General features: G+C 38.2%; 2 long non-coding RNA genes across 3 annotated transcripts; one reads left to right on the top strand and one right to left on the bottom strand.

Moving 5' to 3' along the window:
- Positions 1–2,748: 2,748 nt before the first annotated feature.
- On the bottom strand, positions 2,749–7,537 carry LOC129647825 (uncharacterized). The gene is made up of 3 exons (XR_008712525.1): positions 6,696–7,537; positions 2,972–3,118; positions 2,749–2,885 (listed from the first exon to the last, which is right to left on the bottom strand). It is a non-coding gene; the product is annotated as an uncharacterized LOC129647825 (long non-coding RNA).
- Positions 7,538–7,710: 173 nt separating this feature from the next.
- On the top strand, positions 7,711–11,433 carry LOC129647826 (uncharacterized). 2 transcript variants are annotated; one of them, XR_008712526.1, is made up of 3 exons: positions 7,711–7,833; positions 8,894–8,996; positions 10,884–11,433. It is a non-coding gene; the product is annotated as an uncharacterized LOC129647826 (long non-coding RNA). The 2 variants fall into 2 exon arrangements; XR_008712527.1 differs by lacking the exon at positions 7,711–7,833 and adding an exon at positions 8,227–8,496.
- Positions 11,434–13,093: the final 1,660 nt, after the last annotated feature.

The raw sequence follows: 13,093 nt of genomic DNA on the forward strand, positions 1-13,093 counted from the left end.
TTGAGGAAGAAAAGTAGGCAACCTATTAATACCTGTTTATGAAAGAGGGACATTTCTAGTTGCATATTAACAAATATGTTTATAAAAACAGTTTCTATTACAAGACTCGATTAAGCAGAAGTCTTCTTTAGCAGATTTTAGGAAAAGGGATATATAACAAAAGGTCCATGTGTGAACTCTGGGAATACTCAGGACTTTGCCAGCCTCCAGCAGGTTCATTTAGAACCTTAGAAGCAGTGCAAAGGGAACCGGTAAGTATATGTGCTGTGTGCTGTGCACTGTGCTAAGTTGCTTCAGTCGTGTCTGACTCTTTGCGATGCTATGGACTGTATCCTGCCAGGCTCCTCTGTCCATGGGGTTCTCCACCTAGGGATCAAATCTGTGTCCTTTATGTCTCCCTGTAAGGCAGGTGGGTTCTTTACGACTAGCATCACCTGAGAAGCCCATTCAATATATACATAATATTTAACTTATTAAAATTTGTATTAAATTGTATAAATATTAATATATATGTAAATTTGAACTGACACTAGCTATGACTTTACCATCTGCCTTTAAGCTATCTTCCAATCAGCTATTAAAGGATAGAATGCTGCCATTCCTGCTCATGGATAGCTATTAATCGTGGGTTGGAGCTATCAGAAATAGCTCATCCTTGCTCCTAATATTTCCCCTCCTTTTAGAGGTGTCTACATTAACATAGCAGTGCTGACATTTTTGCCCTCATAGGAAGAAGGAATTATTTAATTTTATTGAACGCCTTTATCTTCTCATTCTCCTGGGAGCTGGGTGCCTACAGAAAGCACACATTACACTTCCCTATTTCAGACCAAGTTTTAAAGGAGGACCATGTTGGCTGGATGGCATCACTGATGCAATGGACATGTCCATGGGGTTTCAAAGAGTCAGACATGACTGGGTAACTGAACAACAATGCTGTCCAATGCTGGAAAGGCAGCAGGTAAGTCTTTCTAAATCTGAGGTTCAGTATTAGTAAACTCACTCTCCAAAATCAGCTCTATCAGGGAGAAAATGGATTATGTTCTCTATCTTACCATCTTGTTTGGTGGGTTAGACTCAGCCGGGAAAGAGATGGGCCTCGTCTTGATCCCCCTACTGATGCAACAGCCCGCATTATGATGGGAGTCATGCCTGCCTTTTCCAGGAAGGAAAGACAAATGTAAGTCCCCAGAGGCTTGCAAAAAAGTATCACAAACTCAGCAAAGTTAAACTCAGCCATTGATAAATGGGGTTTGTTTGTTTGTTTGTTCCTGTGGTTATTGTAACAAATCACCACAAAATCAGTGGCTTAAAAACACAGAAATTTACCCTCCCACAGTCCTAGAGGACAGGAGTCCAAAATTACAGCAGGGCCATGCTCCCTTTAGATGCCCTAAGTGAGAACCTAGTCCTTGATTCTTCTAGCTTCTGGTGGTTTCCTGCATTCCTTGGCTTATGGCTGCATCCTACAATCTGCCTCTGTGATTGCATAGCCTCCTGTCCTCCTTGAGTCAAATCTCCTACTGTTTCCCACTTATAAGGACATACATGACTGCATTTAGGACCTACTCTGATAATCTGGGATAATCCCCTCATCACAGAATCTTTAACTTCTTAATCACGCCTATGAAGACCACTTTTCTACTCAAGGTAACATTTACAGACTTTAAGAATTAGGACCTGATATCTTTGGGAAACCATTTTTTAGCTTACCACACAAATTTAATAACCACAAACAAGTATCATTTTCCATCCTTCCTTTATATTCTGAAATTTTACAATTTATGTGGTGTAAACACACAGTCTTATAGGACTAAGAAGGTGAATTTATCTTCAGCTTAAACCAACCAAATGATATTTATAAGGAATATATCATAAAGCAATCACCTTTTCTGTACATGTGTATGAATCACCAAATTTTCAAATACATATAGTATATTTTCCTACTAGAAATATGGCAAAGTATAAATTAAAAAATGTAAATAATCCTTACTTATATCATTGATATTATAAATTCAGGATCATTTCCTGTTGAGTTATTTTTTTAAAATCTTGGTTGAAGCATTTGCTGAAATAGCTCAAGAATTAAGAATAAAATCTTTTGTACTTTCTGTATATAAAGCATATAATGGAATTATTCATATCACTGATATGAACTTGGCATTTTATTATTAAATTATAGACAATGTTTACCTTTTATCTAAGAACTATTGCCTTCTTAAGCACACTAAAATTTATTTTACTTTATCTACCAGCAACTTACTGTTGTCATATTCCATCCAGATTCAAAATATATGCCACTTGGCAGTTATTGCTTATACTAAGGTGAGGTGGAGACGGCAATCATAATGAAAGGCAGGCACTCACTTTCTGAGTACTCTTGCTAGCTAAGAATCCGTACTCAAGACCAGGTACCTACTCAAAACAGGTACACTGTTTTAGAATGGTCCATGCTGTAGTAACAAAATTTTCTCCAGGGACTACCCTGGAATCCACCTTACAGTGCAGGTATGTGGGTCAAGAATTCACCTTACAATGCAGAGGATGTAGTTTTGATCCCTGGTCATGGAACTAAGATCCCACAGGCCTGGAGCTTGGAGCTACTGAGCCCATGTGCCACAACTAGAGTCCATGCAGGGCAAGGAAAGACCCTGTGTGCTGCAACTAAGACCCAATGCAGCTAACTAAATAAAACTAAATAAATACTAATATTTTAAAAAGGAGAGATCTCCAAATTAGTGTCTCAGAGAATAAGACATTTATTTCTCTTTCATTTAAAAGATCAGAGTGAGGGTTCCAGGTCAGTGGCAGTCATTCAGTGGACCAGGATGACAGAGCTCTATCATTCAGGGCTTCCCTGGTGGCTCAGATGGTAAAGAATTTACCTGCAGTGTGGGAGACCTGGGTTAGAATCCTGGGTTGGGAAGATCCCTTGGAGAAGGAAATGGCAACCCACTCCAACAATTCTTACCTGGAGAATCCTCCTGGGCAGAGAAGCCTGGCAGACTACAGTCCATGGGGTTGCAAAGAGTCAGACATGATTGAGCAACTAAGCACACACACACACACACACCATCCTCACACCATCCTTTCAGGGTGGCTCTTGTTGGCTCCATACCTGGAAGACAGATGGTGGGAAGGCATGTCAGAGCCCACCTGTGTGAGAATGCGAGCATCTGGTCACACCAGACTGCAAGGGAGACTGGAAAATATAGTTCATCTGTGTGGGGCTCAGGAGAAAGAGGAGAAGGGGTTTTGTGGGCAGCTTGCCACCTTTACCACACACACCATACAAATTCTGCCTCAGCAAAATAAAAGATACTATGTAAAGAGTGATTATGCCTTTTGGGGTTGTCAGAAGCATTCACAGCTATGAACTATAAGAACTGATTCTGCTCAAGTGTCTGTTTATGCTTCATCTCAGTAAGGGAAGAGAAAAGGAAAGAAATGCTTTATTTTCTTTGGGGATGATATAGGAAATAATATTAGCTTGTATAAATTGTCCTAAATGATGGTAATACAGGCCTAAAGTCTTTTTTTTAAGTATATTTTAGTATTATATAGTATATGTTGAGAAGCTTTTCTCTCTTTAGTTCTTCAATCTATTGAGGAAGGAAATAGGCCAAGGAAGTTAAACTTCTTTTCTCAGGGGACCTAACTGTTGGCCCAGGCTGGGTTCCAAGACCTGAAACAAGGGATGGTAACTGGTGGGACTGTTCTTTTGCTGAATAAAAAGAAGAAAAGAAGAATTCCACGTCTGTTTCCCAGGCATAAGGAGGACCAGGAAGCAAGGAAATCTCCAATTTTCAAGTCCACTGAGCAGAATACAAGAACAGGATCAAAGACAAAGAGTTCTCCATTGAGAACCAGCAAGATGGAGCAATCAAGTGCTGTGGGCAGCGGAGCCTGGAAAGAAGCCCAGAGGCCACGGCATTCTTGAGAGGGAGGTTTCTCTAAGACCCTTAAGGAGCTGAGGCTTTGACATTCCAACCCTGCCCGTTAGCTTTAGGCTTGTCTACTACCTCCATTTGGAGAAGAGTAATCTGAAGCTAAATCAGACACGTTATGAGAATGCAAATCGTGAAGGGAAAACAAGAGTTCACAAACAAAATTAGTCGAACTACCTGTAGGACCTGTGTTGAAAGAGAGATTAGCTTTCATGGAGAAGAGCTGTTATACCATGGCAATTAAGCAACTGAATTTGCATTTTAAAAGAGTTTGATTTACTGCCTATTCCTGCCATTAACTAGCTTGTGACTTTGGATAAGTGATCTATACTCTTTAAATCTTAGTTTCCTATTCTGTAAAATGGGAGATAAAAATAATACCTAACTCATATGTTTTCTTTGAGATTTAAATGAAAGACTGTTCAACTGTATTTAACAAATTATAGGAACTCAACAAATATTAGCCAAAAATATTTCCAAAAGTGGAGTTTTTCTTTCTTTCTTTCTTTCTGGGGTATAAAAACTGTTGCTTATACCTAAAAACCAATCAATCAAACCTCAGCCCCATGACCTCTTAGGCTCTAGTGAGTACAAGGGGAGGATTAAGTTATGATAACTGACACAGATAGCAAAAATATATGTCAACTGAAGACATTTCTTTTCAGACATGAGTGTTCTACTACAAATCTAGATATATTTCTAAGATCTTAAGGAAATAAATACTATAAAACATGACATAGTTCTAGTAATGTAAAAACAAAATTTCCACAGGGATATCTCAGCATTCTCTCATATGTCCCATATGCTAAGAATTTATGATTCTCTGCAATTTATTTAATATTCCCCCAGGAAGCCATCTTTCCTATCGTTACTCTGTCCAGGTCAGTATACATTTCATTTTCAAGGACTCCTAGCCCTTTCTTAGGAACCCATCATCACTGGGCATGCCTGTACATCGTCTGGCAAACTGTGAGAACCGTATTAGCTGGCAATTGTGAGAACAAAAGAAGATTTTTCTAAAGGTGATGAGGCAGAAAGGGAAAGCAGATGCCTGTGAGGAACAGGGAGAAATGTCAAGGGAATTGGTCTATCTTCTTGGCAGCCTGAGACCTGATGATGAGGGGCTGTGCCAGTGAATTGCCTAACGAAAGGGAAGGATCCAGCTGATTGCTCACTAAAGATGGCTTGGAAAAGGAAACTGACAGTCTTAGGGAAGAGGAGTTGCAACATAAAGTGAGAGCCGTATACAATTTACTGGTGTGATAAAATGAAAGAGATTTGCCCTCATGTGCTGGAAAATTAGTGGAATCTTCAGATTACCATAAAACTGCTTCATAATAATTATATTAATTATAGGTTTTAAAGCATCTCTTATGTATCCTATATTGGACTAAGTACTGCTGCTGCTACTGCTGCGGCTGCTAAGGCGTTTCAGTCGTGTTCGACTCTGTGCGACCCCACAGACGGCAGCCCACTAGGCTACCCCGTCCCTGGGACTCTCCAGACAAGAGTACTGGAGTGGGCTGCCATTTCCTTCTCCAATGCATGAAAGTGAAAAGTGAAAGTGAAGTCGCTCAGTCGTGCCCGACTCTTCGCGACCCCATGGACTGCAGCCCACCAGGCTCCTTCGTCCATGGGATTTTCCAGGCAAGAGTACTGGAGTGGGGTGCCATTGCCTTCTCCAGGGCTAAGTACTACACATGCTTTACTTCAGTTAATATCCTACCCCTAAGGGTAATATCCTACCCCTAAGGGTAAGACCAATATTGTCCTCATTTATTCAGACTGGAAAACTGAGGTTCATAGAGGTTAAGTCCTTTCCTTAGTCTTAAGTAACTTTAAGGAATGAATGTAAAGTATAGAGCAAAAAATCATCTACAGGAAACGTAGCTAGGGAAAGAGATCTGCTCAAAGCTTACTTTTCAGTGATACTAAAATTCTAAGAAAACTTTGCTCACATCCTCCTGGATGAATTGATAACTAGTTTTTGTGTCAGGAAAGACATGTTTCTCTGAGGTCATGTTGCAGCATTTTCAAAAGGGTTTCCCTCAAAGGTGTTTCATCCATTAGTATCAGCAAAGATCTCACGGAATGACTAATTTTTAGTAGTTGTGACCAGCAAGCCTTATTAAGTCATTCTCTTTAGAATTAACCTCTGATTCATCAGATCTGTTTTTAACATTAATTATATTTAACATCTGACATCTTCTTTACCCATTATCCACATCATTGAATACCAGGGAAAAAGTAAGCCAAACCCAGAGTAAGGTTAAAATAATACTCAGTTATTAGTGATTTAAATTAAAATTGAGTAACCTCAACATCCCATTAAGTAAAAAAAAAAAAAACAAAAAACAAAAAACAAAACCTACATTTCATAAGGTAAAAAAGAACATAAAGTATTTTTCTTAACATTTGACGTTAATTTCATCCACAAGTTACATGATACAAGTTGTATGCTTTTACATAAAAAGGATTGTTTTAATGTGATCATTCTAAGAAATGCAGTGATCAGCAAGAAAGCATCTAGCTGCCCTTCCAGATCCTTGGGGCATTGCAAAATGATTGATGATAAATAGCTAAGGCTTCTAAAATTGCCACTAATGTTTGTATATAACCTGTGCCTAGGCCTTTAACTGAAAATGATTAGTATTCGAACTCTGAACATGCAGAAAGATGTCAGCAACGCTGGATCAGATAGACTATCTTAGAGAGAACTTCTTTTTCCCTTTGAGAAGAGAAAAGTACCTGTGGTGAACATTTGCTGTTTTTGCCAGTGCAGCATCTCTTCCTCTTAGCTTGATAATGTCCCTCTGACTCTCTGGGGAATCCCCATCACGTGTCATCTTGGTGGACTCAAACTACAGACCAAAGTGCAAAGGGGTGGGATGGCACTTTTCATCTCTACTCTCACTTTCCAATCAGATAGGAGTCCTAGGAAATTGGCTTAAAGATAGAAGATGGTCAGAGGAGAGTCTTTTGATGACAACTCCCCAAAGAGATTGTCCTTGTTTCTTCACCCAGATCCTTGTTACTGTCCTGCTTTTGTCTGGAGTTCTGATTGTGCTTCCATTTCTTAGATCTTAGGAGCTATTCCACTTCTACTAAATTCCACTCTTAAGTTGATCAGTTTCTGTTGTTTGCATTAATAGGTATTACTCATGTCCTTTCTTTTTTTCACTGCAAATCTTAATGAACACTTTTTTTCTTTTTAGCATCCTAAAATGAGATCACGTCTTTCCTAACAGCGTCTCAGTCTTAACAAATGTAATATTTTCAATCGGGATGAACTTTTGATTAAGAGAATCATACCAGAATCTAAACTATGTCATAAGACATACAAATAACCACAGACAATAAAAACAAGAGCTCTTTTTCATTCTTAGTTAATTTCTTCTAAACACTTAATATTTTGAGTTATCATCACTGGGAAACAAATAGAAAATATAACTCTTCCATCCTTGAGCTTTTTCAAAGTCTGCTTCTAGTATAAAATTTGAGCCAGCAAAAATATAATTATGGCTGTTTTCAAGTATTTAAACAGTTAAACTATCTTTCTGGGTTAGGCTAAATGTATATCCAAAGGTGTATTATAAAGAATGAAAACAATTTGCTTAGACGGTTCAGGTAAAATTCACTTAATCTCAATTATCTGGCCACCTAGATTTGAAATGGTTAGCAGCTTGAAGAGTTAATTAAATCAATTGAAAATAGATGTAGCCATTCACTGATGAGTCATAGTTATCAGGTTGGGCATGGGGATGCCCTCCCTCAGGACCAGCCAACATGCTAACCAGGCTGGGGAGCACCGTAGAGCTCTCATTCTTCAACCCCCATCATATCTGAGGTTTTCCAGCTCATAACATGTCTATACTGTGTAAAACATGTAAGTACATTTTAAGAACAATTATAAGGGGAACACATTCAAAACTGTTATTACATTCATTATATTCAGCATTTTATATTTGCCTACTGAAAACGTCCCTAAACCCCAAGGGCAAGTTTCCAGGCACCTCTTGTGATTAACCTTAAGAGTCCTTGTCCTTATCCCTATCAGAGCATCCATACCAGTGCTCACACATAAAGTTTATTAATGACACAGAGTATGCATTGTTACCACTCAGCCAGGTACGGAGTTGGTCACTTAGTAAATAACTGATGATAAATGAATGAATGAAAATAAACAAATGACCCATCACTGTCTTCAAGTAGCACCAAGGACAGTTGGTGGTGAGGAACCAGTAAAACAAAAACACAATTTGCTAGGTGTTTTGATAAGAAGAGTCGAGGAGAGGCTGAGCGTCAGGAAATAGGCACCCACTTCACCAAATCTTCCTAAAAATGGTGTGCTGAGCCTTAGTGGAAAAGCCGGCGTCACAAGTTGAAGGTGGCAACAAAAGAAAGAGCAAGCTACAGGAAAGGCAGGAGACCTGGTAGCTTGAGATGCTATTAAGAGGCTAAAACACAGTCTAAATCAAGGCTCTTAATCCAGACTGCAGGTCCTGAAAGGTCCATGGATAGAATACAGAAGAGTCATGGACTTGGATGGGTAAAAAAATAATCCCTGTTTTCATTAATCTCTAACTGAAATTTAGCATTTCTTTTGATTATGAACGTAGGTGACAGCTATTGTATTAGTGATAACCTGTGACCTTTTTCATAAAAACAAATAATAGAAAATTTCATATCATAGTAGAGTCATTGTAGATATCTTAAAATACAGTTTATACTCATTGATGATTTGAATTGTGGCAGTAATTGGATACACAAAAGATCTTTAATGTTTTATTTATTTTTACACTGTTTCCTCTACTTATATATATTTGAGATTTTCTAAAATAAAACATTTGAAAACATCAATAAAGAATTTGATGAAACAAAATTGGTAGAATCACAGAATTCTATAGGATCCTCTTTTTAATATAATCTTAATGTTTTAATAAAAGTTTATAGGTACACATATTTACAAGTTGCTTCGTCATGTCTGACTTTTTTGTGACCCCCATGAACTGTAGCCCACCAGGCTCCTCTTTCCATGGGATTCTCCAGGTAAGAATACTGGAGTGGGTTGCCTTTCCCTTTTCCAGGGAGCCTTCCTAACTCAGGGATCAAACCTGCATCTCTTTTGTCTCCTGCATTGGCAGGTGGATTCTTTACCACTAGCACCATTTGTTTTAAAATACTTAGGTGGCTATTTCTCTAAAATTTATTTATATTTTGTTATTCCACATACTTTATTGTATGTGTTTAAATATTTAAAAGTATTGTTAAGAAGGGATCTCTAAAGTTCTCAAAATTGGTAAAGGGGTCCATGATAACAGAATGTAAAGGCTCTAAAGTCTTTTCAGGGTGGAAATGAGAGAATGGGGACAAATGGAAGAATAAAAGGGAAACTTAGAGCCAGTGTTCTCACCAGAGATACCCACTCAGTCCTAGAAGAATTTGCTCTGCATATTATTATTTTCCCTTTATCCCTTCCGTGGGGCTCACCCACCACAAAAGCATTATTTATGTTTAACTTTATCCAAGAAAAAACAAGGCAAAAATTTGCTAATTTTCATTATATCAGAACACAGCTTAGAGTTTTTGAACCGTCACTTTATTCATTTTAAATTATGAGGAGTAAGTGGCCAAATGTTGAGTTTTAGGAGATGAATACACAAATTATATTTGAAAATAAGTTTATGAAAAGAAAATCATAATTATCATCATAATAAATTATCTTGAATTTGTACTTCTTTTCAAAGAAGTTTCATGTCTACAATGTTTGTCCTCTTTCTACCTTTGAAATAGGTAGAATATGGACACAGGGGAATGACAAAAAGGAAATTGTGACATAAAAATATTAGAGTTGGTTGACAAACATAAGGACTCAGACTGCTAAGTATTCATATTGTGTGTGACAGGGGAATAATACAAGGAATAAAAGACAGCATTTTTAGCTTCAAAGAATGCCCATTTTACTCCATATATGGACCCAAACCATATGTCTGTGAAAGAGTATGAGACTGTTTAACAGTATAACTGGTGACAAAACTTCCAAAGTAACTTATTTGAGTAATTTGAACACACGTAGACTTGGGGTTGCTTCATGTAAAAGGCTTTTAAGCTCCACTTTTAAGCTCAAGAGTAATAGATGACTAATAAATATTGCATATTTAATAGATTCTGGGCACTGTTGTAAACCTTTGTCACGTTCCTCAGGGTCACACAACAGGTTAGTGATAGATCCTGCAGGAGAACACAAGACAGTTTGAATTCCAAGTCAGACCTCTTAAATATTGATTAATAACCTCCATGGGGACTAGGACTGAGTCTCCTTGTTATGTTGTTTCTGGAGCAGCTGGCATGGTGTTTGGTAGACTTTAGATGTTTGAAAATTTGTAGTTGAATGTATTTTAACTAAAGCAAGGAGGAAGGGCTCCAATCTAATAAGTGATTACACTGAAATTCAAGTTAACTGGCTGTTAATTCTTTCCGTTAAATCCATCATTCCAAACAACTAACAGCACAGACATGGGCAAAATCACACTTAATCATCCCTCCATCTCTATAGCTCAACACTGAACAACAACAAAATGCATATTATATAAAGAGAGGGAGTGAGATGATCTTGCGTGTGTATTTTTGTGTGTGCATATGTGTGTGTTATTTATGAGAAACTCCTGTTCATCATTCAACCCCTTGGTCTCCATTTCTTTTTCTTATCACAAGGCCAGTATTTCTTCTTTTCATTATGATGTTCTAAATATTTTAATGTGAGCATACATTGGATTTTAGCCTCATTTATCATTTAATTTTCACCTTGTATCTTATCCTATTTCCATGAATCAGTCATATGGACAGATGACAAATTGTTTATTCCTTTTATTTATTTCCAAATAGATTATCCTTCCTGGATGTATGACTCACTTGTTCTTTATTTTTTTTACCCAGTGTCCTGACCGGAAAACCACAGCTCTTGATTTCAAAAGGCTGGCAACTTGGTTTCCTTGGAATTACCACCTCCATGCTGCCTCTCCCCAGAGAAATCCTAGTTGAACAGTTCTGCTTGATTTACCAAAATCCTTTGGCATCTTCCAATTACCCAAGATGAGTGTTTTGTAACTAATTACATCAAATGCTTCTCAGAGTTCAAATTTTAAAATGCCCTCTCTTTATTAACAAAATGGCTGTTCACATTGTCTCAAACTCATGATGCTTATCTTAAATTAGTTATTCTTGATAAATATTGATTTCCTCTTAATTTTTGTTCTATGATTTTGCAAATTCTTGACAATCCATTCCCATGACAATATTTAGGAGATAACATCCACAGAAAAATTCAGAAACAATTCCGGGACATACTATTTCCCAGCCAGGCTTTATTTTTACAGTGGCTCTTTGATTCAAGCACCAGTAACTAAACAAGGGATGCTCCCTACTCAAAGAGTGGTCCTCACAGCACACATACATCTGTATGTGTATGTGATACATCTGTATCACCCAGGACTATAGAACTCGGGCTCCCCTGGGGCGAACTGAATCAGAAGCTGCATTTTTAACCAGTTGTCCAGCAGATATTCTAAAGTTTAATCTAGTACTTCTGCTCTAAATGATTAGTAGTGCATATTTAGGGATACAGTATCGAGATGAAGGGGCTTCCCTGGTGGCTCAGACGGTAAATGCTGGAGACCTGGGTTTGATCCCTGGATTGGGAAGATCCTCTGGAGAAGGGAATGGCAACCCACTCCAGTATTCTTGCCTAGAGAATACCATGGACAGAGGAGCCTGACAGGCTACAGTCCATGGGGTCGCAAAGAGCTGGACATGACTGAGTGACTAACACACACACACACTGAGATGAAATCTTCACTCAAATTTGGATTCAATGGAAAAAAGTAAGGGAACTGACATGTGAGAGTACGATTACCTTAGGAGTAGGATAATTGCATTACCATTACAAACCCTTCCTATCTCTTCATCTTCTCTTACTCTATCAAATCAACTATTATCTTGAATTTCTCCACAAGACATAGTTTCTAATTTGGCCAGGACAAACTTTGCACTGTTCTGCAACTGTTGCATGGCTGTACTTATTGTTTTGGTCAGGATTCTCCAGCAAAACAGAACCAATAGGATGGAGAAACAGAACCCACGTGGATTTACTACAAGAAACTGTCTCATGTGATTTTCGAGGCTGCAGAGTGAGTCAGGACATTGGAGACCCTGGAATGCTGATGGTTTACTTCCAGTCTGAATCTGAAGACCTGAGAATCAGGAGAGAAGATGATGTAGGTTCCATTCCAAATACTGGCAGACTCAAGACTCAGGAAGAGTTAATGTTTCAGCTCAAGTTTGAGGGCAGGAAAAAAGTCTATCTCTCTGTTTGAAAGGCATCAAGAAGGCAGAATTCTTTTTTACTTGAGGGAAGGCCAGTCGTTCTTTTCTAGGTAGGCCTTCAACTGGTTGGGTGAGCACCACCCACAGCAGGGAAGGCAGTCTTCCCTTAGTTTACTGATTTAAATGTTAACCTCGTCTAAAACACCCTCACAGTATCACCCAGAAAATATTTGACCCAATATCTGGACACCCCATGGCCAGTCAAGTTGACACATAGCATTAACTGTGACACTTTTCATGTTTTCATTGCTTGGGATTGTCCCCTTTCCATTGCACACCTGTCAAGTCAGAGCTCAAGTCTATGTTTTCCAAGAAGATTTTCCTAACTTTCCTCCATTGATTTCTTCCTTGTCTCAACTACCGATAGCTCTCAGAGGGTCAATACTATGTGCTAGTCCTGCATGATATACTATCTTAGTTTTTCTACTCTTGTTTTTGGTGTATTAGACTTGCCTCTACCCAAGTGGTGATAATCATAAAGGCAGGACTCCTGTCATACTTTTAACATAAACTTCACAGTGCTCAACACTCCTCAAATTTTGGCTAATTGGTTTTTTATTTACTTTCCCAGTTCATAAAAATTTTTATCTGAGTACTTTTACTAACTAGAAGATACTATAACATTCTTCCCAAGAAGTACTTACTACTGGAATACGCATTATTATTACATGCATACTGAGACAGTCTTGGAGATAGCCATGATGCTGAATTTTTATTGTACCACCTATTGAGTACAAAAAAATGATACCAGTGTAGAGTTTGTC

This window comes from Bubalus kerabau, chromosome 3 (assembly GCF_029407905.1).
Source record: "Bubalus kerabau isolate K-KA32 ecotype Philippines breed swamp buffalo chromosome 3, PCC_UOA_SB_1v2, whole genome shotgun sequence".
NCBI classification, from domain to species: Eukaryota; Metazoa; Chordata; class Mammalia; order Artiodactyla; family Bovidae; genus Bubalus; species Bubalus kerabau.